Source organism: Cryptomeria japonica, chromosome 1 (assembly GCF_030272615.1).
Source record: "Cryptomeria japonica chromosome 1, Sugi_1.0, whole genome shotgun sequence".
Taxonomy (NCBI): Eukaryota; Viridiplantae; Streptophyta; class Pinopsida; order Cupressales; family Cupressaceae; genus Cryptomeria; species Cryptomeria japonica.
The window spans coordinates 484760165-484778619 of NC_081405.1; positions in this window are offsets into that span (position 1 = coordinate 484760165).

The window sequence follows — 18455 nt, forward strand, 5'->3', positions numbered from 1 at the left end:
AGATGATCTAGTTTCTAGGAGACGTAGACAGAGACAAGAGCTTAGAGCTACTCATGAGGCTGGGGGAGGTGGAGATGATGGTGGGGATGGAGGTGGTGATGGTAGGAGACTTGGATGGAGCGGAGGTTGATTGAGAGTCCACAGAGGACCATTTGGACCGGTTGGAAGTATTGAGAGACCACGTCCTATGGGTGGGAGAGATGTTGGATGGATTGGGAGAGATCATGGCAGGACTGGTATGAGATCACCGAGAGGGTTGCCATTGACAAGAGGCAGGGTGACTGGACTAGATGGGGGTTGCGGGAGAGGCATTGATTTTGGATGGATTCAGCCAGATCCTTGAGTTATTGTAGCGCATGGTGGAGATGATGAGGATCCTAAGGATCATGTTCCTCTGATTAGACGATGGGTGTGGAGAGTTACTCGGACTGAGATTCCAGCAGTTGGACAGGTTGGTGGTGAGGGGATTGGGATTCATGCACCACAACAGGATGTACCAGAGCAGGTTGCACTAGTGCATGATATGCCAGATGTGGTTATACCAGAGCATGATGTACCAGAGCATGATACCATTGACAATCTGAGATCATAGATTGATCAGCTTCGAGCATAGGTGCAGACTCTTATGACTAAGTGGGATAGAGTTGTTAGGAGACAACAAGATACTCACGGCCTTCTTGATCATATTTAGCAGGTTGGATCAGGTACTCTCTTGACTAACACAGTTAGAGCATTATTTCAGGCTAGGAAGGAGACTTCCTACTAGCGATGATGATATGAGGAGGTAGTTGCAGAGAGCCAGAGAGCAGGTAGTTATCATACTATTGTGTTGATGGATACTAGCAGTGGTGGGGTCATGGGACCTCCTCAGAGGAGTGGTGATCATGGGAGATAGGCATCTAGGGGATCTTCTTGCCCACAACCACAGAGATGGATAGAGTCAGGTGATAGTGGTATAGGACAACCTTGACTTGATTTTCATTGGATGAGACATTTGTATTGTTTATCTGATATCATTGTATACTTGGACTTTTATTGTTTTATGATGATCTATATGCAGACATGGACTCTATATGATGATGATCTTTATTATTATGCTTATATGTTACTCTATTTGATGATGATACTTTATGCATTGATGATCTATATGCTTTGATTATATGGATGCAGTGATTATATAGATGATGATATGATCTTTTCTTTTTATTATGATGATACAATGATAAATACTTTTGTTGATCTTCAATGATCTTGGATGCAAAATGGAAATGATTTCTAACTTAAATGATATGAATGCAATGATCTATATGGAATGTTTTTTATTTTATATGTAATGTTTATGATGATTATGAATCTAAGTGCAAAGATGCAACTAAATGATCATTATAAAATGATAATGCAAATAATAATGATGATACACTACATGATAAATGAAATGCACTTAATTTGAATGTAAATTAATGCAATGAATAAAAATGATTCTTAAAAAATGAATACACCTATAATGATCAAATGCAAATTGTTTTTGTTTGCCCAGGTATACTCAATCTCTATTTATGACCATTGATCTATTAATAAAATGATATGCCTATAATGTAACTGACAAAATTAATTCTTATAATGCAAACAAATAATGAGCTAATGAAATGATCTAACTAAAAATTGTATTGCCATTATTCATATGCAATCTTGTAACAGCGCTTGATTTCATCATTGATCTTTAAAATGTTGTAAGAAAATACAAGCAACTTGACATAATGATTCAAGATGGCCTGAGTATTTCTTACATGGATTTTTATATAGCAATTTAATACAAGCAACTTGATATAATGGATCAAGTTAACCTGAGTATTGTTTGCAGAACAAACAAGGATTATCTCCTTTCATGCATGACTTGGAACATCCTCCTTGATCTTTTGCTGATCATATCCTGAGACAAGTTCATACTGTAGTAAGAGATAAACCACAGACAACAATCAAAGAAAATAATCATGCCCCATCATAGCTTCTCTAGTCATGGACATCCTTGGGTTGCATAGAGTACATGATTAGCAATAAAATCAAGATATAAACACTGAATCTTGCATGTCATTCACATGTTCTAATGGTTATTAACTAATATAATCATCTTAATGATTGATATTCGATAATCCTTTATAGTTTGCTAGTTGATTCTTCATTTTCTAAGTTTGATGATTCAGTTGTTATGAAATGCCTTGATTTTCATTGCTTTGTTTCTTTTTATCTGTTTCAAAACCCTAGATGTTTTTGGATTTTCTAAGTTTTTCGAATGTTTTTGGATTTTAAAGATTCAAAAGATCACCTTAGCAAAAGGAATTAGGATTTTGCCCCCAATGGAAACAAAAATTTATTATGGATGTATGAATTGATCAAGGTCCAAACCATGGCAAGATACAAATGCAGATTGATCGATGCTGATAAAATCTAAGATAGTGACTACGACAAGTATGTCAAAGATTGGTTAACTGTTGGTAAGCTGCATATTTCTTGCTAAATGGTTCAGAGCAATGGATGTGAAAGATGGAATGGATAAGCTAACAATAGATAGCAATGATAGATGTGATAGGATGGAGTGGATAGGTGTGCAAAGCGATCTCTTAGATGGAGGAACTCACATTTTAGATAGTGCCTATTTACCAGGTTTTCACCATCTAAATTTATTGCATTTTTTTGGATTTTATATGCTTTTTATTGAATTTTTCAGGACTTTATATGCTTTTTATTGATTTTTTCAGGAATTTATATCTCAAGCATAGAATTTCTTGAGATGGATAGAATTGATAGGTTCATCAAACCAATCACTTTCAGGGGTAGATAACTTGTATGCTCCTAATCCATATGTTGCTACTATGACAAAAGGTCCTAGCCAATTTGGTTCAAATTTTCCCTTCTTTTCTCGATCTTGCTGATTTCTTAGATTCTCCCTTAGAACTATATCTCCAATCTAGAAAATACGCGGCTTGACTATGTGGTTATAGCTTCTTGCCATTCTTTGTTGGTATACTTTCAAATGTTCTGTTACATTTTGGCGACGTTCCTGAATTAGTTCTAGTTCTTGGAGTTGAGAGACTTGTTGTTCTTCTTTTGGTATAAGACCATGCAATGATACATGTAGAGAAGGTATCTCTACTTCTATAGGTAATATAGCTTTTGATCCATAGACCAAAATGTTAGTTAGATGAGAGGGGGGGTGAATCAGATAAACTCACAATTCAAAATATTCATCAGATTCAACCTGAGTAGAACTTACTTGATATGCAACAAGGACTATAAATCATTCAAACTCATAAACTGATAAACTTGAAACATCAAAACACATTTAACACCAGATTTAACGTGGAAACCCAAATAGGGAAAAACCACTGTGGGATTTTGGACCCACTAAGAAAATATACTCTTCTAGAGTATGCTCGGTTAAAAGCCAATCATGTTAAAGATTACATAAACACATTGCTAGATGTGATGTGGTCAAGGGATTTCCCTTAGATCTATCAGAATCTTGCACTTTGTTAGAAGTGACCTTGTCAAAGGATTTCAAACACTCATTCAGAATGTTACCTTGCTAGAGGATTTACAAATAAGACTGTTAGGTCCACTCGGTTAAGAGATTTCCTATCACTTACAAAAATAAATAACAGTAATAAAATATATCTACAACTTCACATATGAAATGTTAAAGAAGACTCTTTGTGCTCAAAATAATCTTGTCATAAGACTTATCTTCCTTCTTGTCGGGCTTCTCAATCTATTCTTCAATCAGATCTCCAATCTTCTGTACTCGGTAATCACCTCTGCAGTATCACTACTCTTCTATTTGCCCGCTTGCTTTGTTCATCAACTTGTCCTTATTTATAAGCAATTCCTAACCGCTTAATCTCCTTAATCACGTTCTCATGATTAATCTTAGCCATCAGATCTTCAAACTTGACTAGGTTCATTGAATCCTTCGAACTGAAAAATGTTTTATCTTGCCTTGAAACTTGTATACCTTCCTTGGTACTTGTGCTGAGTTATGACCATTCAATCTTTGTGGTAGTTCTAACTCTTGAATTTTCATTGTCGTTGATCCTTAACAAACTTCTTGCATGACATTCCAATCTTCTATAAATCTCCAGCTGATTGGCATCCTTCATTTAATAATGTATTTATTCATCCAATGCATTCTGTTACTGCTTGGTTGATACTCGGTAAATACTGAACTTTACTCAGTAGACATTCTTTCTTCTTTAACCGACACTGATAACCTTGGTGTTTACCGACTAGCTCCTTGCTCGGTAAAATAGAATAGTATCAAACCTTTACTCATTTTATTACATGAAATCTTTTCTCCTTCTTATTTAGTCTTCGAATACACATATATAGGATATCAAAACAATCAAAATAACATAATCTCATCACTGTCTAACTCAGTAATAGTTGCCCATTGAATAACTTATTACTCCCCTTCATTTTCACATTCTTTTTGTGTCACTTACCGACATCTTTATACTCATCAAAACATACTCTTTAAGATATGGCAACATCATACTGAATCAGAAAATCAATTGCTTGACATCAATGACAAAATAATATTATTAAGAAAGTAATCATCCTTTATCAATTATATCATCAATCTCCAACAACCTTCTCAATATCATCATACCAACTTGATTTATTCTAATTGATTCAGACTACTGTTATTCTTCTCCTATTATCCTTGAGCTGTAAACTTCTCTTGTGATCTTCTCCCCCTTTGACAACAATGCCAAAAGTAAAAATAATCCATGATTACTTCCCCTGTGAAGTAATTTCCTTGCTTGTTAAAACATATACAAATGTATCATCTCAGTCTCGGTCAGGGCATCTTGTCTTCATTCATTGTTTCTTGCACAACTTTAGACGACCTTCTAAAGTGTGTAAATTAGCATCAACTCACAAATAGTATTTTTTAGAGTCATAGAATTGATGCTTTCACCAAACTCTGTTAGTGAGTAGTAGATAGGGGTAGGACCCCTAACTTACTTCTGAGATACTCAAAAGTGTCCCTTGGCAGTGGCTTTGTGAAGATGTCTGCTATTTGTTCCTTTGTGCTAACATATTCTAGCACAACTTTCTTTTCTTGAACTTCTTCTCTTAGATAATGATACTTTATAGAGATATGCTTTGTCTTAGAGTGCATTACCAGATTCTTTAAAATGTTATAGCACTTGTATTATCACAAAATATAGTTACTGGCTCGGTAACTATCTCATTCATACCTTCCAACAGTTGTTTGATCCATGATATATTGGTACAATTCAATGCTATAGCGACATATTCAGCTTCAGCTGTTGACTATGAAATGCATCCTTGTTTCTTGCTAAGCCAACTCACTAGTCTTTCTCCCAAAAAGAAAGCTCCACCGTTTGTTCCTTGTCATCACTGGAGCACCCTTATCTCCTATAATTTGACTTGATTCATGATTTCTTCTAACATATTTTGCTAATATAGGCTAGGTAGGCTCTGTATGATCTTGTTCCTCACTCGGTAACTGAGTGTTCTCTTCATCGGCTTTTTCGGTAAAACTTGTCGATTGTACATATGCAAACTCTTCATAATTTTCTAGTTCTTTGGAGTTTCCTTCATCATTCCTTTCTGCAAATTCATCAATTTTCATATTTGCACTTTCCACTATTTTGTTAGATGATTTAATTAGACATTTAAATGCTTTACTCCTAGAGGAATAACCAAGAAATGTTCCTTCCTCGCTTTTCTGATCAAATTTTCCATTTCTGTCATCTTTGTGAACATAACATCTACTTCCAAATATTTTAAAATAACTTACATTTGGTTTCTTGTCATACCAGATTTCATACGGTGTCTTCATAGTTCCTTTCTTCAGTTGTACTCGGTTCAGGGTGTAAAATGCAATGCTTATTGCTTCTCTCCAAAATATTTGAGGTACTCTCTTTTCTATCATCAAGGTTCTGGCACAATCTACAATTGATCTATTTCTTCTTTCAGCTATCCCATTTTGCTATGGTGTTCTCAATGTAGACACTTGTCTCTTTATACCATGATCATTGCAAAATAAGTTAAATTCATCTGAAATGAACTCTCCTCCTCTATCAGATCTTAGACATTTCAACTGTCTTCCTGTTTCATTTTCAACTCTTGCCTTATACCAATTGAACATTTGAAAGGCTTCTAATTTCTCTTTTAAAAACATAACTGACATCATCCTTGAGTAATCATCCACAAATAATATGAAGTATTTATCACCATAATAACTTTGAACTTTCATAGGACCACAAAGATCAGTGTGTACAAGATCTAAAATTCTTTTAGAAGTGTAAGACTTACTTGTAAAGCTTGATTTTGTCATCTTACCCATCTGGCATCCTCGGCATATTGCATTCTCAGGTTTTTCTAAGCTCGGTAGACCTCTTACTCGGTGATTCTTACTTATTTTGATCAGGTTATCAAAATTTACATGACAAAACCTTTAATGCCATAGCTAGGTGTCTTCTATTTTTGCATACAAACAATTGTTCTGAGTTGAGCCAAGATGAAAAGTATTACCTCTTGTTTGAGTCCCGGTAGTAGCCAACTTTCCATGTTTGTCATGAACTTTGACAATTCCTTTCTAAAATTCTATTCGGTATCCTATATTGTTTAGCTGTGCTATACTCAACAAATTGTATTTCAGACCTTCAACTCAATATACATCATCACATTTAGTATTGTCAAGAATTGTGATAGATCCTTTACCTTTCATAGGACATGGTGCATCATTACCAAATCTTACGTAACCTCCATCATAATCTTCTAATTTAACAAACTTGTGTTTGTCACCTGTCATGTGATGTGAGCATCCACTATCTATGATCCAAGAATCATTATTATTTATGTGTGATATTAAGGCTTTTTCTTCATACATTTCTTCATTTGATCCATCTTTGATAGCCACATATACAACTTCCTCTATCTCAGTCCCATCAGATTTATCATCATTGGATTCCTCATCAGCTACTAGGCATGTCTTTCTATCTCTCCTTCTGAAGCCTTGGTGCCCTATGTATTGGTTGTCTTTCTGTCTGTCATCTTGGTATTCTCTCTTTTCACTAGATTCTTTGTTAGGATAGTTTGAAGCCATATGTGCAATTTTATCACAGTTAAAACATTTCAAAGGTAACTTTCCTTTATACTTACCTTTACCTCTCGGTAACCTTCTGGCCAATAATGCTTCAAACTCTTCTTGCTTTCTGATTTCCTCATATAGTTTGTGTACTTCTTCCATGTTTTTTTGAAATCTCTCACTTGCTCCACTGTGATTTCCTTTAGCATACTTATACATTCTATCATTGTAATCATTAGACTCATCAAGATGAAAAGAACTAAATGCAGATTCAACTTTGTTAAGTGAAGACCCATTGTTATCAAAATTACTTAACTCAAAAGCATGTCGCTTACCAATAGTAGCATCCAAAGAGACCGGCATGTTTGGTACAAACCTTAATTCATTAATTGCAGAGACTCGAATGACATAAGCAAGTAGAAGTGTTCTTAGCAACTTACTTGTTACATCCTTTTCTTCCATAGGTCTTCCTGCTTTGACAGTTTCCTTTAACTTTGTACTGTATTAGATTATGTTCTCACCTTCATTCATTCTCATGGATTCAATTTGTCCTCTTAGACAATCTACTTTTTCTCTTTGAACATGTTCATCACCACCATACATAGATATAAGCTTATTCCACATAGCTTTGGCATCATTACAACCTTCTAGATCATTAAACTCTGAGTCGGTCAATGTTGATGTTATTTCAATCATTGCTTGAATATGTTCTTCCTTTGCCTTTATCTCTTCCATTGTCATCAGGTTGGTGCTAGGTGCAGTGTAAACATTCTCCAGATAATATGTTGCATATTCTCCAATTCCTGATAAGTGCAGCTTCATCCTTTTCTGCCATGTGGAGAAAATTGACTTGTTCAACTTTGGTGCATCCCTTTTATACATCTTCGGATCTTGCCTCAAGTTCCTTTAAACTTTTCTTTCCAAGTTCTAGCTCTGATACCAATTGTTAGTTAGATGAGAGGGGTGGGGGGGTGAATCAGGTAAACTCGCAATTCAAAACATTCATCAGATTCAACCTCGGTAGAACTTACTTGATATGAAACTATGACTATAAATCATTCAAACTCATAAACTGATAAACTTGAAACATCAAAACACATTTAACACTAGATTTAACGTGGAAAACCAAATAGGGAAAAACCACTGTGGGATTTCAGACCCACTAAGAAAATATACTCTTCTAGAGTATGCTCAGTTAAAAGCCAATCCTATTAAATATTACACAAACACATTGCTAGATGTGACCCAGTCAAGGGATTTCCCTCAAATCTATCAGAATCTTGCACTTTGTTAGAAGTGACCTTGTCAAAGGATTTCAAACACTCATTCAGAATGTTACCTTGCTAGAGGATTTACAAATAAGATTGTTAGGTCCACTCAGTTAAGAGATTTCCTGTCACTTACAAAAATAAATAACAGTAATAAAATATATCTGCAACTTCACATCTAAAATGTTAAAGCAGACTCTATGTGCTCAAAATAATCTTGTCATAAGACTTATCTTCCTCCTTGTTGGGCTTCTCAATTTGTTCTTCAATCAGATCTCCAATCTTCTATACTCGGTAATCACCTCTGCAGTATCACTGCTCTTCTATTTGCCCGCTTGCTTTGTTCATCAACTTTTCCTTATTTATAAGCAATTCCTAACCACTTAATCTCCTTAATCACATTTCCCATGATGAATCTTAACCATCAGATCTTCAAACTTGACTAGGTTCATTGAATCCTTCGAACTGAAAAACATTTTATCTTGCCTAGAAACTTGTATACCTTCCTTGGTACTTGTGCTCGGTTATGACCGTTCAATCTGTGTTGTAGATCTAACTCTTGAATTTTCATTGCCGTTGATCCTTAACAAACTTCTTGCATGACAATCCTATCTTCTATAAATCTCCAACTCATTGGCATCCTTCATTTAATAATGTATGTATTCATCCAAAGCATTATGTTTCTTCTCAGTTGATACTCGGTAAATATTGAACTTTACTCGGTAGACATTCTTTCTTCTTTAATCGACACTGATAACTTTGGTGTTTATCGACTAGATCCTTGCTGGGTAAAATAGAATAGTATCAAACCTTTACTCATTCTATTACATTAAATCTTTTCTCCTTATTATTCAGTCTTCAAATACACATATATAGGATATCAAAACAATCAAAATAACATAATCTCATCACTGTCTAACTCAGTAATAGTTGCCCATTGAATAACTTATTACTCCCCTTCATTTTCACATTCTTTCTGTGTCAATTACCAACATCTTTATACTCATCAAAACATACTCTTTAAGATATGGCAACATCATACTGAATCAGAAAATCAATTGCTTGACATCAATGACAAAATAATATTATTAAGACAATAATCATCCTTTATCAATTATATCATCAATCTCAAACAACCTTCTCAATATCATCATACCAACAAACTTATTGTAATGCCAACACAAACAATATGGAGTTGCCCTTGTTGGAGTGTGGACGCTAGTTCGGTATACCCAAAGAGCAGGATTTAGTTGAATGTGCCAGTCTTTTCCAGCTTCATTTACTGTTTTCTTCAATATTTTCAAGACAATTTTGTTTGATGCCTCAATTTGACCATTTCCCTATGGATAATATGGAGTAGAGAACCTATGTTGGTTATGAAACTGTTCACATAGTTCTTTAACATCTTGATTTTTGAATGGTCTTCCATTATCAGTGATAATGGTTATAAGAATGCCATAGCGATAGATTATATAATTCAAGATGAATGATGATATTTATTTTCTTGTCACTATTGTTAAAGGCACTGCTTCAATCCACTTAGTAAATATTCAATAGCTATCAGAATGAACTTATGTCCCTTAGAAGATGAGGGATTGATCTTTCCTACCAAATCAAGGCCCCACTATGAAAATGGCCATGATCCCGTCATAGGATATAACTCCTGTGTTGGTGCATGGATTAGATTTCCATGGATCTGACATTGTTTACATTTTCTAGCATAGGTGAATGAATCTCTTTCCATAGTAGGCCAAAAGTAACCCATACGAATAAGTTTCTTAGCCAATGTTAAACCACTTGAGTGTGTACCGCAAATACCCGCATGAATGTCATTAAGAACTCTCTTAGATTCATCTTTTTCAAGACCATGCCTATATAGGATATCAGCAATAATGGTATAGCAAGAGGACTGACGGATAAATTTTCTTTGTTGATTACGAGATAATTCCAGAGGAAGGATATGATCTTTCAAATATTGGTAGGTTTGATCGTATAAGGATTCACTGGTTCTTGATATATGGCAAATTCGATAGGTATGTTGGGATTGGATGGTAGGGGTTAAGATATCTTCCATGAGAAATTCATAATGTTGTTGATTCTCTTTATTTTGCAAGAGAGATGCTATTGTAGTCATCACATCTACTGCTTTATTCTCATTTCTGGGAATTTGGGTGAATGTGATTTCTTTAAAGTGTCCTTTAAATTCCTCTATCAGTTGTTTGTATGGCATAAGCTTATCATCCTTAATATGATATTCATCATTTATTTGATTGATGACAAGTTGTGAATCACCATAGACATGTAGTTCTTTGACATTACATTCAATGGCCATTTTAAGCCCTATAGCTAATGCTTCAAACTCTGTAGTATTATTGGTGCATGGAAATCACAGCCTATACGATTTCGAAATTGTGTGTCCTTGAGATGTGATGAAAAATATTCCTGTGCCTGAACCATATTGGGTATAAGAACCATCGAAGTAAAATTCCCAAAAGTTTGTACTTACTGTCAAGATATCTGCATCAATAAATTCGATGTGCAAAGGCATGTTATTTTGTAAAGGTGCATCAGCTAATTGATCAGCAATAACTTGTCCCTTGATAGCTTTCCGGTCAACATATTCTATGTCAAATTCACTCAGTATCATAACCCATTTGTCTAGTCTCCTTGTCAATGTTGACTTGCTCAATAGATATTTGAGAGTATCTATCTTTGTTATTAGTTTTACAGAGTGAATCAACATATAATGTCGCAGCTTCTAGGTTGCAAATACAACTGCTAGACATATCATTTCAATTGAGGAATAATTTAACTCATAGCCAACAAGTGTTTTTTTGATATAATAAACTACTCTTTCTTTTCCTTCATCATCATGTTGAGCTAGGAGAGCACCTAATGATACACTTGTTGTTGAGACATAGAGTAACAATGGTTTCCCCTTGGTTGGTGATATCAGTACTGGAGGACTCATAAGATATTCTTTTATTTGCAAGAAAGCTTCTTCACATTTTGTATCCCATTTGAATGGAACATTTTTATGTAAAAGATGGGTAAATGGAAGACATCTATCGGCCAATTGAGAAACAAATCTCCTGATTGATTGCAACCTTCCTTGTAAACATTGCAATTGACTTATGTTCTTAGGTGACTCCATCTCCATGATAGCTTTAACTTTTCTAGGATCTACTTTAATGCCACGAGCTGATATAATGTACCCAAGGAGCTTTCCAGAGGTTACTCCAAATGTACATTTCTTTGGATTTAATCTCAATTGATATCTTTCCAGCCTTTCAAAAATATTGCTTAAAATGTTCAAATGTTATTTTCTTGTGTGAGATTTTGCAAGTATGTCATCGACATAGTCTTCCATGAATGTATGCATCATATCATGAAAAATTGTCATCATAGCCCTTTGATAAGTTGCTCCTGCATTGTTAAGCCCAAATGGCATAACATTCTAGTAGTACATTCCCCATGCACAGGTGAAAGTTGTCTTCTCTTGATCTTCAGGTGTGATTCTTATTTGATTATATCCTGAGAAGCCATCCATTAATGAAAACATCTCATGGCCTACTAATAATTCCACTATGATATCAATGTTTGGTAGCGGGAAATCATCTTTTGGACATGCTTTATTCAGATCTTTGAAATCTATGTAGACTCTTATGCTCTTATCTAGTTTTGATACTGGTACGATACTTGAGACCCATTTTGGATAAGCAATTGGTCTTATGAAACCCACTTCTAATAGTTTCTTGAGCTCAGTTTTGACAAGGAGAGCAATATGTGGATGCATCTTTCTTAGTTTCTACTTAATAGGTTTTTCTTTTAAATCCACATTAAGATGATGCATGATAAGATCTGGATTAAGTCTCGGCATATCTACATAAGACCAAGCAAAATTTATTTGTCTTTGCTTAAAAAATTCCATGTACTCTTTCCTCTCTCTTTCTGATAATGAGGTAGAAAAATGAAGTATTTTAGGATCTTTTGATGTATCAATGTTTACTGCTTCTATTGGTTCTATTAGGATAGCAGATCTCTCTTCAAAATATGCAAGAAGAATGTCAAACTTTCCATCTTTTGGCACCTCAAGGAGGTTTTCACCATCAGATACGCCCTTTGTTTTCTCTTTTGATTGACCTAATGTTGCCATGAAATAGTTTTCAACAATAGGTCTCTTTCCTTGTTTTATTTCATTTTTATGACTAGAAAGTTTGGCATAATAAATATGTGAGGCCCTACCCCGACCCATCCTATCTCTTCAGTTATTTTCTTATTGGAACTATTATGGATGCTAGTTTTGACACACTATGGATATAGAACTTTATATGGTCCCACGATTTTTGGTAATATTGATATATATTGATGCTCCATTTCTATGCCTTGTGGTTATAGAATATTATATGATTCTAGATTAGGGTAACATTGTGATGATGTATGTTATTTTCTGAATTTCAGGATTTGTTATAATACTAGAAATATGTTTGCATATCTTGTAGATGGATCAAATTTTGAGGATTATGATGAATTGCTTTGATTTGTGACAAATCGTATTTTATAATGACAAGTCTTTGCAGAATGAATGTATTGTATTCTAATTATATGTTTTATATTATATGAGGCTATTGGGAAGTACTAATATTTAAATTGAGATGTGCAGGAAATTATCTATGTGACCATGGAAATATTATGGAGAATCAAGCCTAGGCCTATGTGCGTTTGTAAAACCAGGGGTTGTCTATTTGGAGAGGCAACACCCCGTATGTGTTGTATTTTATTCGTAAATGTAAAATGTTGCATGAGTGTAAATTGTATTTATTGAATTGTTTAAATCATTTAAGGGACAATTGCCACGTGTGTATTGTGATGTGGAATTATTTTGTAGTGTCACTTGACACCTATGTAGTATGTTGTGTTGGCAATTTGTCATGTCACCTTTTTTTTTGGAGAGTTTTATTTTTGTTAATTGTTATATCTCTTAATTATCCTTGAAGGAACCAAGAAATCTAGGTTAGTGAGCCACAAGGAGGGTCAACTCAGAGTTGGCCCGTAGGTTAACTTTAGGTGGACTTTCTAAGGGTCAAATCAACTCCTAGAGTCAATTTTAGAGCATTTCTATTAGGCCTCATGGGGTACCTATGGGTGAAGGCCAAAATTGGCCATGTGTCTTTCCCTTAGGACTTTTTTAACCACCCAAAAAAGTGGTTTTCCCAAGATGGACGAATTCCATCTATAGGAGTGCCATCCTTGGTAGGATAACCTTCTTGAAGGGAGTAATCCCTCTTCCCCATTACATTTCCCTTCTCTAGGTACCTAAGTTAGGGAGTGTGTAAGACCTAGGGAAGACCAACCCAATGGGGGATCCCTCACTCTATCCAAGAGGTTGGAAGGAGTGAGAGAGGCCTTCTTAGGCTAAGAATGGAAGCTTAGTGAGGTAATCACCCACTCTACATCCTTGGAGATTTTTGGAGAAATTTTGGAGGAAAAACCAGTTTTAGGATAGAAAATTTGGGGCTAAGGATTTGCAGAAAAAGATTTGAGGATTGGGCAACTCTTCATCAAGTTTTCCCCTAGATTTTCCTTGGCAGGTCAAGGTTGGTTTTACTTTTCCCTCTTATGTAAATGTAAAAATGTTGTAGAATGCTTGAATGGAAATTGTTTTTATTTCTTTATTTGTGTTATACTTGTAAAAATCTATGTGATTTCTTGCTTATTTCTATTTTATGTATTGTTGTGTTTGGGGAGTGTTCAAGACCATCATTTCCTTGGGAGGAAAGATTGGTCTTGGGGGTGGAAGGAGCTTGATAGCCCTTAGGGTGAGAGGCTCTCATTTTGAGAGTGATCTCAAGGGTCTGTCCATGAGACCCTTGCTGCTTTTCTTTTGTGTTATTGCACTTGGGGGTCATAAGGGGGTGCAAATATGGCATGTTTGCCTTTTTGGGGGTCATAAGGGTGTAGGGATTAAGGAGGATTTTTGGTTATGCTTTCATGGATGCCATGAGTTGGCTGTAAGTTCTATCTAGCAGATTTCTCCCCTAGGGTACTTGGTCCACTTCCACCCTAGTAAGGCATCACATTTTGTGATGGAGTTTCAGCTTGGGAAGGGATGTGTTGATTTCTTTTCCCCTTTTCTTGTTGTATTGCTTGGTTGTAACCCCGTCTAGGCCTTGATTCTCCAAGCTCGGGGGTGGCTTCTGGTAAGCCTAGGCTGGGAGGTGAGCATCCCATGGTCACAGCCCAAAAATTTTATATGCAGGTTGCCAGGAAAAGAACCTTAGGAGTTGCAGATTTTTATTCAGATTCAGATTTCCTATTTAGATGCAGAAAAGCAAAAATGTAATCTTATGAATTGTTGCAAAAAAAAAATGTAAATAAAGAGCTTTAAGTTCTTTTCTTTCATTTTCTGTATAAAGAAATGTACTATTGTACTTGAGTCCTCATTATTGGAATGAGGGAATCAGTTGAGTTATTCCCTCCCATTATAATAGATGAATTTGTATTTGAAATTACTATGTGAAGAGTGCAATTTATAAATTTCTGAAATCTACAATGCTGTTGTAAATAAATTTAATTCTGTTTCATAATGAGTTCTGTATTCTATTTATTTCTACAATTTTAAGTAAAGAAATATGTATTAAAAAAAAAAAAAGAAGATGGGAGAAATAAAATGTGTGAATAAGTAAATTTCTATAGTATTTGAATACTGTTATTTTGTTTCTTTTATCTCTGTTTAGGCATAGCTAAAAACTAGTATTTAAACACAAGTAGATTGTTGTAGAAAACATGTTGTATGACTGTTTAAAAAAAAGAGATATCTTCTAAATGCTACACATTGAAATAATATACACCTAGGAAATGAAATATTCAGTCATAGCATAAGCTGTCATTATTTTAACCCTCCCTGCAAAGTTTTTAAATATAAAAAGAAATGTAAGACTTATGTGTGTTTCTGTTAAAAAAAACAAAAAAAATATATAGGGTTGCATGCTTATGTGTTAAAATTATTTGAAATAAGCTTCCTAATCCTAACCCTATTAGGTTGATATATATATATATATATATATATATATATATATATATATATATATATCCCTGCATCTGAAAACATACTCAATGGATACCTTTAAAAAAAAGATATATGTATGTATTCTGGTCATGGCAGTGAATATATATATATATATATAAATATATATATATATATATATATAAATATATACATATAAAAATATATTTATATATATATAAAAAAATATACATATATATATACACTTTTATATTAAAAAAAAAACTACAAAAACAAAAGGAGAGGAAATCGGGGTACCGGCTGAGCCACTGTGTATAAACACAGTGGACGGCTCTCGGGCCGCGCCACTGTGTTTACCCATAGTGGATGGCACGGGAAATGCCGCCACTATGTGTAAGCACAGTGGATGGCTCTCGGGCCGCGCCATTGTGTTTACCCATAGTGGATGGCACGGGAGGTGCTGCCACTGTGTGTAAGCACAGTGGACGGTCTGTGGCTGCCACTGTGCGTATACACAGTGGACGGCTCCGCCATCACTATGTATAAACACAGTGGCATCTGGGAGACCCCCGCGCCACCTCCTTCGCTCTTCCCCCTCTTCGAAACCCTTCGCCATGTCCATGGCCGTCGTGCCCTAATCCATCCCTGTACCTGCAATCACACACACACACACACACACACTAAACAAAAAAAATGCGGTATAATAAACCCTAACCCATTTCAGGTTAGGGTATAAATTAATAAGAAATAAAATAAAAGTGGGAAATAAATAGAAATGCAACCCTAACCCAATTTCAGGTTAGGGTATAAATTAATAAGAAATAAAATAAAAGTGGGAAATAAATAGAAATGCAACTCTAACCCAATTTCAGGTTAGGGTTAGCATTTTATGAATCATGAAATTCTTTTTAAAAAAAAATAAAATTGAAATTTGATTTTAAGTTTTAATATTTTAATTAAAAATTAAGGTTATTTAAATAATTGAACTATTATATGCTTATATTCTTTAGAGAATTAAAATTTTAATATAATTAATTCAAAGGGGTTTAAAAAATGAAGAGTTAATATAGTTGGAACACTATATACTAAATCAAATTAATTTATTTAATTAATCAATAGATGTTCCTCAATTTAATTGTGGACGTTAGGTTATATTGTGCATGGGGAAAATTTAAAAGGAGAAATTGTAAATTAATTTTATGAACCATAAGCGCTTGAGACCAGTTTTGGCCAGATTAAAATTAAATTGTCAAAATTAAGGGTTTAGGGAAATTATGGCTTTAGCGTAATATCGGATTTAGTGGGCCAATGGCATTATAGGAATTCGAACCCTTATCGATTGGATTTGAATTAATAAATTTGCGTGTGCAACAATTAATTAATAACATTATCATTATATGGTCAGGAATGATTCAATACATTTAGATAACCAATTAACCCTCATTTTTAATTAGCGACAACTTAATTAAGGTAATTGAGTTAGCTAACTAATCTGTGACACTAATTAATCTCCACCAATTAAAGTCGCTCGATCGAGTTGGTTAATTAACCCAACCTTAGTAAACAATTTTATTTGCATCCTAGATAAGACAAAACTCTAATAAAGTTATTATAATGTAGGATATGTTGCGAGTTCATGTTGTCAAAAAAAAATTTGTTGTTCCGTTTTGTGCCCATAAAGTTGGGCATGACAAAATATTGTCATAGATTAAATGTTTGTGAGAATTGTCTCTCTCAAACATTTCCGAATTAGTCTTAACAAAATTTATATTAGCACTTTGTAGTTCACACCCAAGTGGTTCTTCAACTGACGTTTGTCCCTTAAATGAATGGATTATATCCACACGCACATCTTTGATGCTGCAAATTCCTTCTTGGTTATCATTTGCATTTAGAAGTTGACATATTTGTGCATATGATGAAGTAGATTTTTTTAATAGATTTTGTCTCCTTTCAAACTCAACTTCTTCTAGACTAATACTTAGTCTAACTTGACTATCTCTTAGTTCTCCTATGGTTCTTCCATATCTGATTTTTGTTTGCACTTCTTGCGGCATTGCTTCTCTATTTTTGTCATTCCCTTTTCTTTTTGCATACGCCTCTTTTCTCTTAATTCTAAGTTTCTCTTGTCTTCTTTCTAACTTCATCTTTTGTACTGCAATAGACAAGTCTTCTTTCGTGATAGCTACTTGATCTTCATTGTGTTCCTTACTTGATGTAGTGGATAAGGTATCTGGACTCCATTCATATTCATTGGAATCTATCTCTGAATCCTGATCTAAGATTACTCCACTATACCATACTGGAATGTCATGTGGTGCAAAAAGTTCCTTGATTTCTGCCATCTCTATTTTTACTGCTCTTGGAATATCTTGTTCGGATTTTTCCTTTGTTTGTATTTTTAGAACTTGTTGACAAGATTTTTCTTCACCTTTGATGGTAGTCTCTTCTTCTTTCTTTTCACGTTCTTCTTGCTTCTTTTTCTTATTGGTTACCATTTCGGTCACTTGATGTAGCTTTTCTTGCCAATTTTCTTCTTTAGAAACTGATTTGTTTCTCCATTTTTGTTGTTGATGATTATATTTCTTTTGATTAGACTTCAGATATCCTAGCCCAGATTTATCTTTTGTGGATTGTGAGTGTGGACAAATGGATTCTGAAATACCTTGATGTTGCTTACCAATTGGTCCTTTTCCTTCATATCCCATCTTTTGCATAATTTCATATCCTTTTCCATATTGTTTTATGGGAATATTGACTTATGTTGTTGTTGCTATAGTTTTATCTTCATCCTTTTACAACCAACCAAGAATGTCTTTGTCTTCATTTTCTTCTTCAAGAGTTCCAACACTAACAAAGGTTCCTTTAAACATATGTTCTAATTTTCCTAATGCCTTTGATTGAATATCTGTAGGTTTCCCATATGACTTAGGGGAAAGTGGAAAATTTTGCAAAGAATACTTTCCCATTCCTTCATCATTTAACTTGATCTTTTCTTCAAAAGTTTCCCATAATTTTGCTTGAATTTATTTGGTAGGATATA